At 37.5% G+C, this 12,341-nt stretch overlaps 1 pseudogene; it reads left to right on the forward strand.

The window, feature by feature from the left end:
- Positions 1-3,800: 3,800 nt before the first annotated feature.
- Positions 3,801-12,341, forward strand: part of LOC123943662 — a 37,655-nt pseudogene continuing 29,114 nt past the window's right edge.

Below are 12,341 nucleotides of genomic sequence, written 5' to 3' on the forward strand. Positions count from 1 at the left end.
TAGAAGTCAGCACACCCTAATGTCAAAGCCAGACAGGCACATCATAAAAAAAAAAAAGAAATTAGAAACTAGTATTTCTCATGAATATAGATTACACAACTCTAAGAAATAATAGCAAACTGAATTCAATAAACTCTGCCTTCTATATACCATTGGTCTTGCTTGGGAGTTACTTTCCTCTTCTACTGAATTAGGAGATTTCTCTGTGGTATTACTTAAAGGATTTTAGACCCATAATAATTTCTTGCCTCTTCCAGAAGTAGAGTTAACTTTTTACTCCTTAACCAGCTGCACTGTGCCTTTGCCTATGTGTTCTGTATGTGATCAGCCTTTCTGCACTCCCCAGTTGCATCAAGTTTTTTCTCCAGCTGTAGAACATGCAGACAAGGCTATGTTTACCACTTCCTATAGTCAGTAATTTCTACAAGCCTGTATTTTCCAGTCTCCTGATTTGACACTAATTCTGATTCTAAGCAACCAGTTGAGCCTTCTGAGAAGGAGCCTGCAAGTGATAGCAGGCTTACCTTTTGTCAAGTTCCTCTTGCTGTTCTTGGTCACGAATGAGGCAGTTTTGGGGTGCAGTTTACTTCTTGGAAGGGTTGTCCCTTTAATCGCTTCAGGATGATTGGTTTTGTGGCATTAGCTCTTTGATAAGCTGAAGGAAAGTCATGATTTTGAAGTTTCTCCAGATTTTCCTCATAATTGTTGGGTTAGGAGAACATTTTTTGAAGCTTGGTACATCCTGGGTGGACACCAAACTTCAGTCCAGTGATTTTAACTTCCGCTCAAAATTGTTCTTCTCCCAATCATCAGATCAGTGAGAGCAAACTGATGTTTTCTAGATATAGGAATTGAATGCCCTCTCTTGCTCTGGTTCTAGTTGTCCCTTTCTGTATTCTGGCCAGTTCTCTGTTATGTTTTTTTTTTTCTTTTGTGTCATGCCTGTCCATTATTGTTTCATAGTTGCTCCCTTCCTATTGTCTTTTCATCTTACAGCCTCTTCTGATATCCTGGCATTTGTCTAATGATCTGAAAACCCCATCCTCCTAGCTTCCTCTCTATTTTTTTTCCATTTTATTTATTTTTTCAGCGTAACAGTATTCATTCTTTTTGCACAACACCCAGTGCTCCATGCAAAACGTGCCCTCCCCATTACCCACCACCTGTTCCCCCAACCTCCCACCCCTGACCCTTCAAAATCCTCAGGTTGTTTTTCAGAGTCCATAGTCTCTTATGGTTCGCCTCCCCTTCCAAAATTTTTTTTTTTGTAAACATATAATGTATTTTTATCCCCAGGGGTACAGGTCTGTGAATCGCCAGGTTTACACACTTCACAGCACTCACGATACCACTTACCCTCCCCAATGTCCATAACCCCCTCACCCTCTCCCAATACCACATCCCCCCAGCAACCCCCAGTTTGTTTTGTGAGATTAAGAGTCATTTATGGTTTGTCTCCCTCCCAATCCCATCTTGTTTCATTTATTCTTCTCCTATCCCCCTAACCCCCCATGTTGCTTCTCCATGTCCTCATATCAGGGAGAGCATATGATAGTTGTCTTTCTCCGATTGACTTATTTCACTAAGCATGATACGCTCTAGTTCCATCCACGTCGTCGCAAATGGCATGATTTCATTTCTTTTGATGGCTGCATAGTATTCCATTGTGTATATATACCACATCTTCTTTATCCATTCATCTGTTGATGGACATCTAGGTTCTTTCCATAGTTTGGCTATTGTAGACATTGCTGCTATAAACATTTGGGTACACGTGCCCCTTCGGAGACAGCTTCCTCTCTATTTAACCACAGGTTTCTCAGTCATTATAACTCTACCTTCTGAAGTTGCTACCCTATCAGCCTGGGCAGACGTCCTTGTCTCCACCACTTCATCCTCAGTTAGACAATGCTACACCTCTTTGACATGTAACCTGATATGCAAGACAATTAATGTTATATAAATATTATTCAATACAATAGTTTCTAATTCTAATCCATCTCCTTTTGACACATGGTTGCTAATGTTCAAATCTGTCATGATTTTAGTGTTTGGAACACCAACCTGACTTTTGATAAGCTAGCAGATCAGCAAATTGGTAGAATTTGAACATTTTGACTACTAATTGACCAAAAAAATATGGCACTTCCTTTATTATTTGCCTTTTAGAGCAACTGCCAGCTTTAATGTAATTAATGCATATTACATAAGGGTGATAATGGTCTCATCGTGGGAGTTTTATAGTTTAGCAAATTGGTTTTCTATAACTTAGTCACCCCTTTCATCTATGACCCATCAGGGAACCATATTGTTACTTTACAGACTAGCTTCTTCAAGTCTCAGCACTTGAATAATTTCTTTCTTGTCCCAGTAGGGTTGCTTCACCTGGATCCATTTTCTTATTTTCTGGTTCTTATCTTGCTTTTCTTTAATATTTCCTCCAAGTCCCAACCTCAGTATGTTTCCTCTTCTGAGGCTGCTTCTTTAGATTGTTTCTTACTTAGTATTTAACATTCCATTAATGTGACAAGAGATATGTACCAAATGTCCCCCAAATTTACTTTAAGACATTATAACTCTGAGCTTATATTCTTGTAACATCTGAGTAAGGTCCTTATAAGGAAATGGTAAAATCCCTTGTTGCCAATAAGCACAAGGAAGTCCTGAAATCCTAAAGTCAGCAATATAGTTAGGAAGTGTGGCTCTTCTGGTTCTTTTTTAGTTCAGTTCCTCATTCATAGACATGGGAAGTGAATCTCACATTTATATGATCTTTTGATCACATTTGGGGCTTAGGATAAACTCACAGACTGTATCTTGACAGAGATGTGATTTATTTTGTTTATACAATATTTCATAGTTTTGGAGATTTGCACCATTTTTTTTTTTTTTTTTTGCTATGTAAGGACTGCACTGTTGGGCCTGTATTTTTCACATGGCAGTACAATTTCTATAATTGCATAGCAGCTTCCCTCTTTAGATGGGGCATGGAAGTGTAGCTCACAGCTCCAGTGGTCTTTCTCTCTGCCCACTCCATACACTCCTGTTACCTGGCTGTCTCATAAAGCATTTGATGATATAGTTATTACCTTAGAGACTAGCTTCCAGTAGAGGCACATACTGTTGTAACAGTTAAAGAACAAGTCAGAACGAACTGTCCAAATTGTCATGTAATGTCTCTTCAGGTCCTTGTAATCTAAAACGGATGAAACCGGTATTGTCCAAATTTATCTATGATTTGGTCTTATACAAGCTTCCCCTAAACATTAAACTTAGGGTGATCTTAAATTATTCAAGCCAAAATATTATGAATGTAAATAGGAGCATTGTCTGTAATTTGTTAGGACTACAATGGTATAAGATGGTCCTATGCAAACTGTACCATATGATCATCCTAGTCATAGTCATGGACAGAATTTTCTTCATCACTGAACTTACAAAAGTATCCATAACTCCATCTTCTCAGTTAAATTTTGAGATACATGCTGTTTCTACTCAAAATGTTTATTCATTTATTCTTTTGATTATTATTTTGTGCTAGGCCTTATTTTAGGTTCTGGGGATAAGATAGGAAATGCAACAAACATTCTTTAACCTGATAGAACCTACATTTTGGTTATAAACAATTAAAGATGTAATACAATATTATAGGGATAAGTTCTATGAATAAAAATGAAACAAGCTAAGGTATGGAAGGTGGTATGTTTGTTCTATTTTATATAAGGTTGTTAAGAAAGACCTCATTGAGGATGTGATATTGGAACAGAGCCCTGAAAGAAATGGGAAATTGAATGCTTCCAATGTCTGGACGAAAGCTTTTGAAGGCAACAGCAAATGTGAATATGCTGAGAGTGCTTGACATCATCAAAAAAGAGGTAGTAGCCCAGTGAATCTACCAGAGAGAAAGTAGGGGGATGAGTATTAAAGAATGAGGCCAAAGGTGTAACAAACCAGATCAAATAAATAGAAGATTATAGGAATGAAACTTGAAGCCTTTTGAGACTTCCCCCATCCTGATAGAAAGTATGAAGAATGCTTAGGTCAATACACAATTGCCTTTGGATCATGCCAGTGCTTTGGGCCTTGGTTTCCTTATGTCAGGTTTTCTGGGTCTGACTTTGGATTTCATGACTGTTCTGACCTCTCCTTGTGCTCCGGGCAACTGATTGCTCCCAGACCTCTGGCTCCTTTGTGACAGCTAGTCACTAGAGACAGGCTCCCTGATCTCAAAGTCAAGTCCTTGACTAGAAGTTAAGGGTGTAAGTTGTAATTAGAGGGAAAAGACTTTAGAGATCCAGTAATTTGGAATTCTGGGGGTCAATTGGATCAAACAGCTAACATTTCATGAGTGAAGATGGCCTAGTAAACATCAATATTTAAGGGAGACTGCCAAAACAAGAAAAAATGAAGACAGCAGAAATGTTAAAAAAGCAAAGTTCCAATCTTATTAAAGTATGGTTTGCCCTATTCTGGACAGTAAGCAGGTTTTTTGTTTTTTGGTTTTTTTTCTCCAATGAGTCCATGTGTGTAGCCATACAAGATTAGGTTGTCTGTTGCTCCAAAGCACACTAAAAATACTTAGGATGGAAGGAAGCATTTGACCACATGTTTCTAGAAGTTTCTTGTCATCGCTTTCTGTCTTCTTTAATTTGTCCCACTTAATAATTAACTTAATTTGAATTCACAATTCATATCAGATAGACCTTCAGCTGGTGAAGTGGAATGATAAGAAGAACAGTGAATTGTCAGGTACGTGTGTTTACCTGATGAGTGTTTGAAAGAGAAAACATCTGTGTAGTATATTCTCAAGTCTCACAGGAAAGCTGTGAGAATGATACCACTGAAACTGTTATAGAGCAGAGCAGAACTACAGCCATTGGAAGTACTTGAGTTAGACATCTTTCTCTTTAAGATCATAAGGAGGGTTATTAAATGTAACACCCTCCGCATTACCATCGGCAATGGACTAGAAAAGTGAACAACATTGTTACAGTTAATCACTTGAAACAAACTTCTGAGTTCCCCTGGGATTTAAATGCTACATATTATGCTCTACTGTACCAGCCATTATCACACCTAATTTGGAAATGTAGTTAAACTCAACAACAGCTCCTAATCACTGTTTCTGTAAGAGCCGCATACTATGTCTTTTCCCTGAGATGATGCATACTTAACAAGAGAAACCAGTCGTGTGTGTAACACATTGTTTTGCAGGGAACCTGATACTGCAGAACGCAATAAGCAGTGTGTTGCCTGACTCTAATGCCTGTTTTCCAGTAAGATATCCAGCTAAAATGAAAAGCTTATTCAGAACAACCACTTGTGATATTGCTAAGTCTTTATCCCTAGACAGATAAAAGAAGAAACTATTAATGATGTTGAAATGATATAGGGGCGTGGGAAGAGGCATTTTCTACAATTTTTTTTAAAAAGTCTATGCCAATATAAAATCTTTGCAATACGCATGGACCAAAACATAAGGAAGCCAACTAAATTTTCCACTAAATGAATGGATAGAGTTACTGTAAGTCAAAAGTCCTCATACTTCACTTGCCTGATACATCCAAGTTGAAACATTTCTTGTGCAGTGTTGATTGAATTGTTTGAGTTATAGGAGTATAAGCAACTTTCAAGACAGGTCAACTACACTTTCCAAAGCATTCAATTTTCAGCTTTTTTTAATAGCAGGGCACTAGTACTATTATTAGCCTCATACTGTGTTCACTGGCAATAGTTTCACAACATTCTGGTAAGTTTCACTGGGACTAATCTAGTTTGTTCCTATTTTAACTCTATTAAAATAATTTTAACTATATATTTAAAGGACATTTATTTGGGCATTAAAGTTACTCTCAAAAAAATACAAATAAGTGCAAGGACAACTCATGAATATAAGTTTGAAAAGCAGTTAAATACCAACCAGTGCCAAAAATCAGGACATTTTCCTACCCCAAATGGTACTCAGTTGACCTCCACAACTTCAGATTTCAAGCTATGACTTTGACATGTGTTTCCTTTGTGTCATCAGGGGGCTCACACAGATATTTAGATATCTGTCCTGTTCTCCCCTTTTTGCTTGTCAAAGTTTGTCCTGGCTGGTCTCTGTAGTTCAGTAGGTACCTGGACATTTGCCTTTACACTGCAGCTGGAGGGTTCTTACTGCTTCCAGGCCTCCATTGCTCAGCTCTTTGATTCTTTTGTAATTTAAAAGACCTCCATAAAATAAGGTGCCTCAGAAATCCTCAGAGTCACAATTTCATTATCTACATCTCTTAATTCAAGTGAGAAAGTACAAAACTTCTCTTGTGAAGTTTGTATTTAATCTTAACTGGATTCAAAGTTATTTTTGTAAACAGACTAACCCACTCTAAAGTCTAAGTAAATCCTTGGGTCCAATTAATTTTTTGGTTAGCTTGACTGAGGATTTTCTCCTAGCAGTACAGAATTGGAAATCTTATGAGGTGGTAGTTCATGTGGCTTATTTTCCTTGGATAGTCGAAGGATAAACTGCTAACAATAAATGAATCAAATGCCTATATTTTAGACATTCAGATCCCTTCTCAACTGCTTTTAACATCTGGAAGGTCAGAGATGCTGCTTATGATATAGGAACAGGGTTTTTATATAAGGAAAGAAAGAGATGGTATTCTCAGTTAGTATATCCCTTAGTATCTGGTGGTACTAGGGCTACATAAGCACCAAGATGGCTAGAGTGGGATGATGCCTGAGTTGTCTGAGCTATCTGAAGTAAGGAAGGGTGAGGTTTTGTGCCCATCTCAATCTATCAATAACCATGTGTGGCTAGACTGGCCCTTGGGGTTCATCCTATGATTGCAGGATATCCTCAGCAATAACCATCAGGAAGCTTTGGGAAGAAAAAGGGGTTTATCATTTACAGGCCCTGGAAACTTCACAATACATGTGGAACCACATAGCAAGGTCATGGGTAGAGAAGGAGACAGTGGGTCTGTAGTTCTCCTTTATTAGAGGTGTGAGTGGGGATCTAGTGTTTAACAGGCTCACTATTGGTGAATTTAAAACATAAGAGTGGGAGTTTAAAGCATAGGAAGAGAAAAACAAATGGTCAGTTATCTAAATCACCAAATATCTCTAAAACAAAGGAGCCTCTTGGGGAAGGTGCTGGGGCTGGCAGAAGCTGTTGTCTCTTTATCTAGTGGGCTGGCAATTTGAAGTGGATATGACTTTGAAGTGGATGCCAGGGCAATCAAAGCTTAAACCAGGCACCTGCATTACTAAAAAAAGAAGAAGAAGAAAAAGAAAAGAGAAAAATTTCCGGACTTACACAATAAGGTCAAACTCAATGCTAAAACAAGAGGAGTTGAAAATTATAGGGCAAGGCTGAGGAAGAAGCAGTAAATCAGATTTAGACACCAAAGTTTGAGTGCACTAACTAATTCGGAATCCCAGGAAGAGAGGGATCAGTACCCTGGATGACTCTCTTAGTGGTAAATCCCTCAGAATACATTCTGAATGTACCTGAGTATTTTTAATTTAGTTCTAGCTATCAAATGGTCTCCACCTTCTTTATGAAACTGATTAATAAAGGAAGCTGATCTTGTTTTGACAGCATTCATTTCCATGAGGTGGGATATAGGTTCTATTTCAACAAACATTTCTGGTCTTTGGCACCTTCCATGTCCTATGAAATCAAGAAAGTAAATCAAAACAGCTTGTGTCATGGGGATACAGTCTATCCTATGCATTAGCAGTTCATGTTGTAGAGACATCTTTCTCCTTGTCCAAAGCCAGGCATCCAGCCAAGACTAGAACTCTGACAATCCTTTTGTTAAACATGGACTGTGTGGCCATGTTTTCAAAGGTCCACATTTATCATTCAGAATTTCTCAGTCACTACTTGTTATTCCTTGAACTTTGGGAAAGTGAAGTTTTGCTTCAATACTTTAATTAGCTCTAACACTTGAACTTCAATGGATAGCCATGATGAGTGCTCAAAGAAAATGCCTGTAGGACAGAAAACAGGTGACTCATTGCAAGGAATATAAATTATAGATGTGCACAGAGCATTGTGTGCTCAAATCTTTTCAGTGGCATATGATTGAGATATGGGGGTTCTTGTGAGAAGTGCACAGTGAGTGTCATTATGGGTTTTTCTGACATGTTGAATTTTGAGAAAATAATTGAAACGGCCACCAAAGCATTAGTAGAGCCTTAGTCTTGGTATGTGGGTAGATCACGTCAGTTCTATTGAATTCAGAGTAAGAAAATTTCTATATTTCTAAAATATTGGCCTGCAAGGTAAGCAGATTTTTTTTTTAATAGCAGCTGACGGGTTCTTGCGCCTCTGCCCTACTCGATATTACTCTTCTAGAAAGGATTGATCCTTTTGAGTAAGGCTTTAAGTGGTCCATGTTTGAGAGCATGAAAGTCATAAACTGCAATGAGTACTACAAAGAAAATCATGTTCAAGTCAAATAGGAAGATTAATAGTAAAACAGGATGAGAAGTATAGCAAAAAGAATGGAAACGTGAATCTGCCCCTTTTCCATTTTTTCTTAAGGATCTGACATTTCCTTCTCTCCCTAAAGCCTAATGGTCTTATGCTTATAAAACAGGGATATATCATTCCTTTTGTTTCTAATTAAGCACCTCAGGATGCCTCTCTGTGGGTCAGAAGTTATATACTCTTGGGGTCAGTTATATGTATGGAAATGGGAGACAAAGGTGAGGAGAATTCAGGTTTTTCTTCTCTACTACAGGAAAGTCGGAATTTTTAAATAATAGACTAGGAAGCTTGGTAATCTAGCTATTGTTGATTTGGCAAAGTTATAATTATTAAAAGATGTATGAGTTCTTAGGTTCTATAGGTACCAGAAGGCTCCCGTGTCTCCTTTGTTATCTGGGTTTCCAAAATGATGAAAGTAGAGGACAAATTAGAAGAGACTGGAAGAGAAAACATAATATTGTGCCAAAAAAATCACTTCTGTAGAAGTATTTTTTAGGACATTACCCTAGTCTCACAGTGTCAGGGATTTCATAAACCGGACTGGCATCTCTCTTAAATTATTCTAATGCCTTAAAAAAATTTAGAGAGTTGCAACTGCTTAGAAAAGAAGTTCTGATACCCCTCACAAAATGATTAGGTAATAAAACACACTAGAGGTACAAATTTGACAGTTGTATATCCCAACTCTACCACATTTTGGTCGGGGGGATGTGACAGAAAAAATAATTAAGAAATAGATAAGAATGCTGATAAAGCAAATAACTTTGAAAAGCACTTATAAATGAGTAACTCTCCTCTTGAGAACTGTGAAACTAGTATTTTTCCTATTTCTGTCAAGAACCTGGGAGGATTATGAATCCCTCACAATGCTTGACAAAAGAAAAGAAAAGAAAAGAAAAGAAACATTGTAGCATGTATTGGAGAGCCTTGTAACCTGAAGTTGGTGCATTTGTTCAAATCTGCACATTATCGAAAGAAATATAGTTAGATCTTTTAAAACATTTTGTCCTTAAAAAGTCTAAACTTTAAGCACTGGTATGCAGTCTTAGAGTTGTTATGTATTTTTTAAGATTTATTTATTTGACAGAGAGAGATCACGAGTCAGCAGAGAGGCAGGTAGAGAGAGAGGAGGAAGCAGGCTCCCCGCTGAGCAGAGAGCCCGATGCAGGGCTCGATCCCAGGACCCTGAGATCATGACCTGAGCTGAAGGCAGAGGCTTAACCCACTGAGCCACCCAGGTGCCCCTGTTATGTATTTTCTAATGCAAGGAAGTTAGGAATCTGATTTGGACTTCTGGAGATAGAATGGAAGACAGATACCAGTATATGGATAATGAGAAAGAAAGTAACTTCCCTTACCCAATGAAAATGGAGGATTCATTGATGCAGTGCTGAAGAGAGATTTGTGGTTAAACCTGAATTCCCACACTGTGTATTTATCACAATTGTATTAATGTGTGTATACATGCACATCCGTACTCAGAAATTTGCTCATGTTCCTTTTTCCCGTGTTTGTGATTGAGTCCATCATGAGTTTAGTTTTCTCTAACTAACAACACTTGATATCTTTATAAAATCCTAAGTTAAAATGCAGCCCTTTAAGTAAAATCTCAGTTGTATATGGTATTGAAAATACTGTTGCTCAGAATTGGCAAACAAACAAAAGAAGCATGCCCACTTGCAAAATGATAAAATTCACACACATTCATGGGGGAGATGTTATGGTTAGTGAGCTAATACTCAGGCACAAAGAGTTATAATACATAAACTCATGATCCTGTGAAACCTGGAAGTTTAATAGAAGCCACAGTTCCTGAAAGAGCAGCATCACTCACAAGGCATGAACTAAAACACATTCTGTGTGACAAGACCAGGGGATTAGGCTTACTGGGCATTACCCTTCAGGTGCCAACCTGTTTCATATTTCTGTATTACTTGAGTAGACTCCTTGATATGAGATAAGAGGATATAAATAAATTTAAAAGTTTACACTATAAAAATCATGTGTTTATATAGCAAAATCTCTTCATTATGAAAGCAGCTCAAACAATAGTGATGAGCAAAAATTTATACGGTTAAAATTTTGGAGCTTCTCTCTCTCTTTTTTTTTTAAGCATGTAAACAAGGGTGCCCTCTAAGGCTTCAGTCCCTCTTTGGCTTCTCTTTTAATCTTGCCTAATTTTATTTTCCCTGTCTTGATCACCAGTCTTTTTGAAAGCAAATTCCTATGTTTTATTCCAGCAGATCAGACCTGATATTGAAACAATGTCTATAGTGTAGTGTAGGGTCAAGACTTATTATTCTGAGTAGTTGTTTACTGAAAGGTGAGTTAGATATAAGAGGGAGTCATCTAGAACTCACTTTGTATTTCAGGAGACTTGGATACAGAAGAAAATTATAACAGTGAACAGATCTGAGATGCAAAAATCTCTACATATTACAATGCGTTTCTTGAAGAAAAACAGGTTGTGACCTTGCCCAGATTAGGCACTAAGGCCAGGTAGCACTAAAAATGGAGTCTTGTTGCTCCTTTAGCTCAGGTCTAAAAGCCTGAGCCAGCATCATTCATGCCATACGTTTACTTCTCAGATACCTAAACAAAAATGACAGGTCTAATTTTATTATCCTTACTCTAGCAAAATACCTCCTGTCATCTGTAAGGACAATATGATCATGTCCCTTGGCTGAAGAATGCATTTCCTCAGCCATAATGTTCCTAAGGCTTCTAAATAAAATGGAAATTCAAACTTTACTTTCAGAAAAAAAAATCACTATGTTGCATTTCTAAAAATAAGTTTTGTTCAGAAAGAGCTTTCTGTAATGATAGAGGGAGGCATTATAGCTGACATTTAGAGAAAGTGGCCTTCGAGTCTCCTAATTGATGTACAGTCAGCAGTGTGGCATTAACTTTAGTCACGGTAAAATAGAGGTAAGGGGTAGATGATCTGCAGCCCAGTGAGGAAAACCAGAGAGCCACAGTGATGAAAGTCTGAGGTCTTCAGGGCCCAGACAGGAAAGCACATTTGTTGAGCAGCAGGAGGTGTAATGTAATGCAGGGTGTTAGGGAGTCTGACACATCAAACACAGACATCTAGGGGCTTTCATTAGCTTATAAACTATGAGCTTGAGAAAAGTGGTCTCATTAATTAAGATTGCTTCCTTCCTGGAAGAAGAATTGGGAACTAGAGAGAAGAAAACATTCATATTACACAGATCAACAATTCTTTGTGTTTGTTTTTGTTTTTACCTGATGTAATTCATTAACTCTTGTTGAGGCAGTCAGAAAGGCCTTCTAGACGTTTTCCCTGTTTTTACCAAAGTAAAGGGTCATAATGTTGATGAACAATTGAAGCCTGAGAGGCAGCTCTGAAATTTATTAGAGACCCTGACATCTAGTGTTCTGTTCTTGTCCTCTGTTGCTTACCTCTTCTGCATATTATGCACCAGAAAAACATGTTCCATAATCACTTCTGAAGAGCAGGGACTAATTATATGACTTCAGGAGAATCACTTTTTCTGGATGAACCTGTTTTGCTATCAGTATAATAGGAATAATATATTATGCTAGCTTCCTTACAAGATTAAGATGGAGAGAAAATTACTAGATGAAAATAGGGCTTCTAAAAGTAAAATAATTCCCTATTAAAGTGACATTTACTTGTAATTATGGGACTATAAATGATGATTCCTTACAATGAACTAAATTTCAATTTTAATCAGCCCCTTATTCAACTATATATATGTTCTAAGATTATCTCCTATCATATACATGTTTCTACAAAAGAGTAACATATCTATAAATATATAAATGACAAAAATATTTCGTACTTTGGAAATTCTCCTGTAGCTGTGAAAAA

The sequence above is a fragment of the Meles meles genome, chromosome 6, assembly GCF_922984935.1.
Source record: "Meles meles chromosome 6, mMelMel3.1 paternal haplotype, whole genome shotgun sequence".
NCBI lineage: Eukaryota > Metazoa > Chordata > Mammalia > Carnivora > Mustelidae > Meles > Meles meles.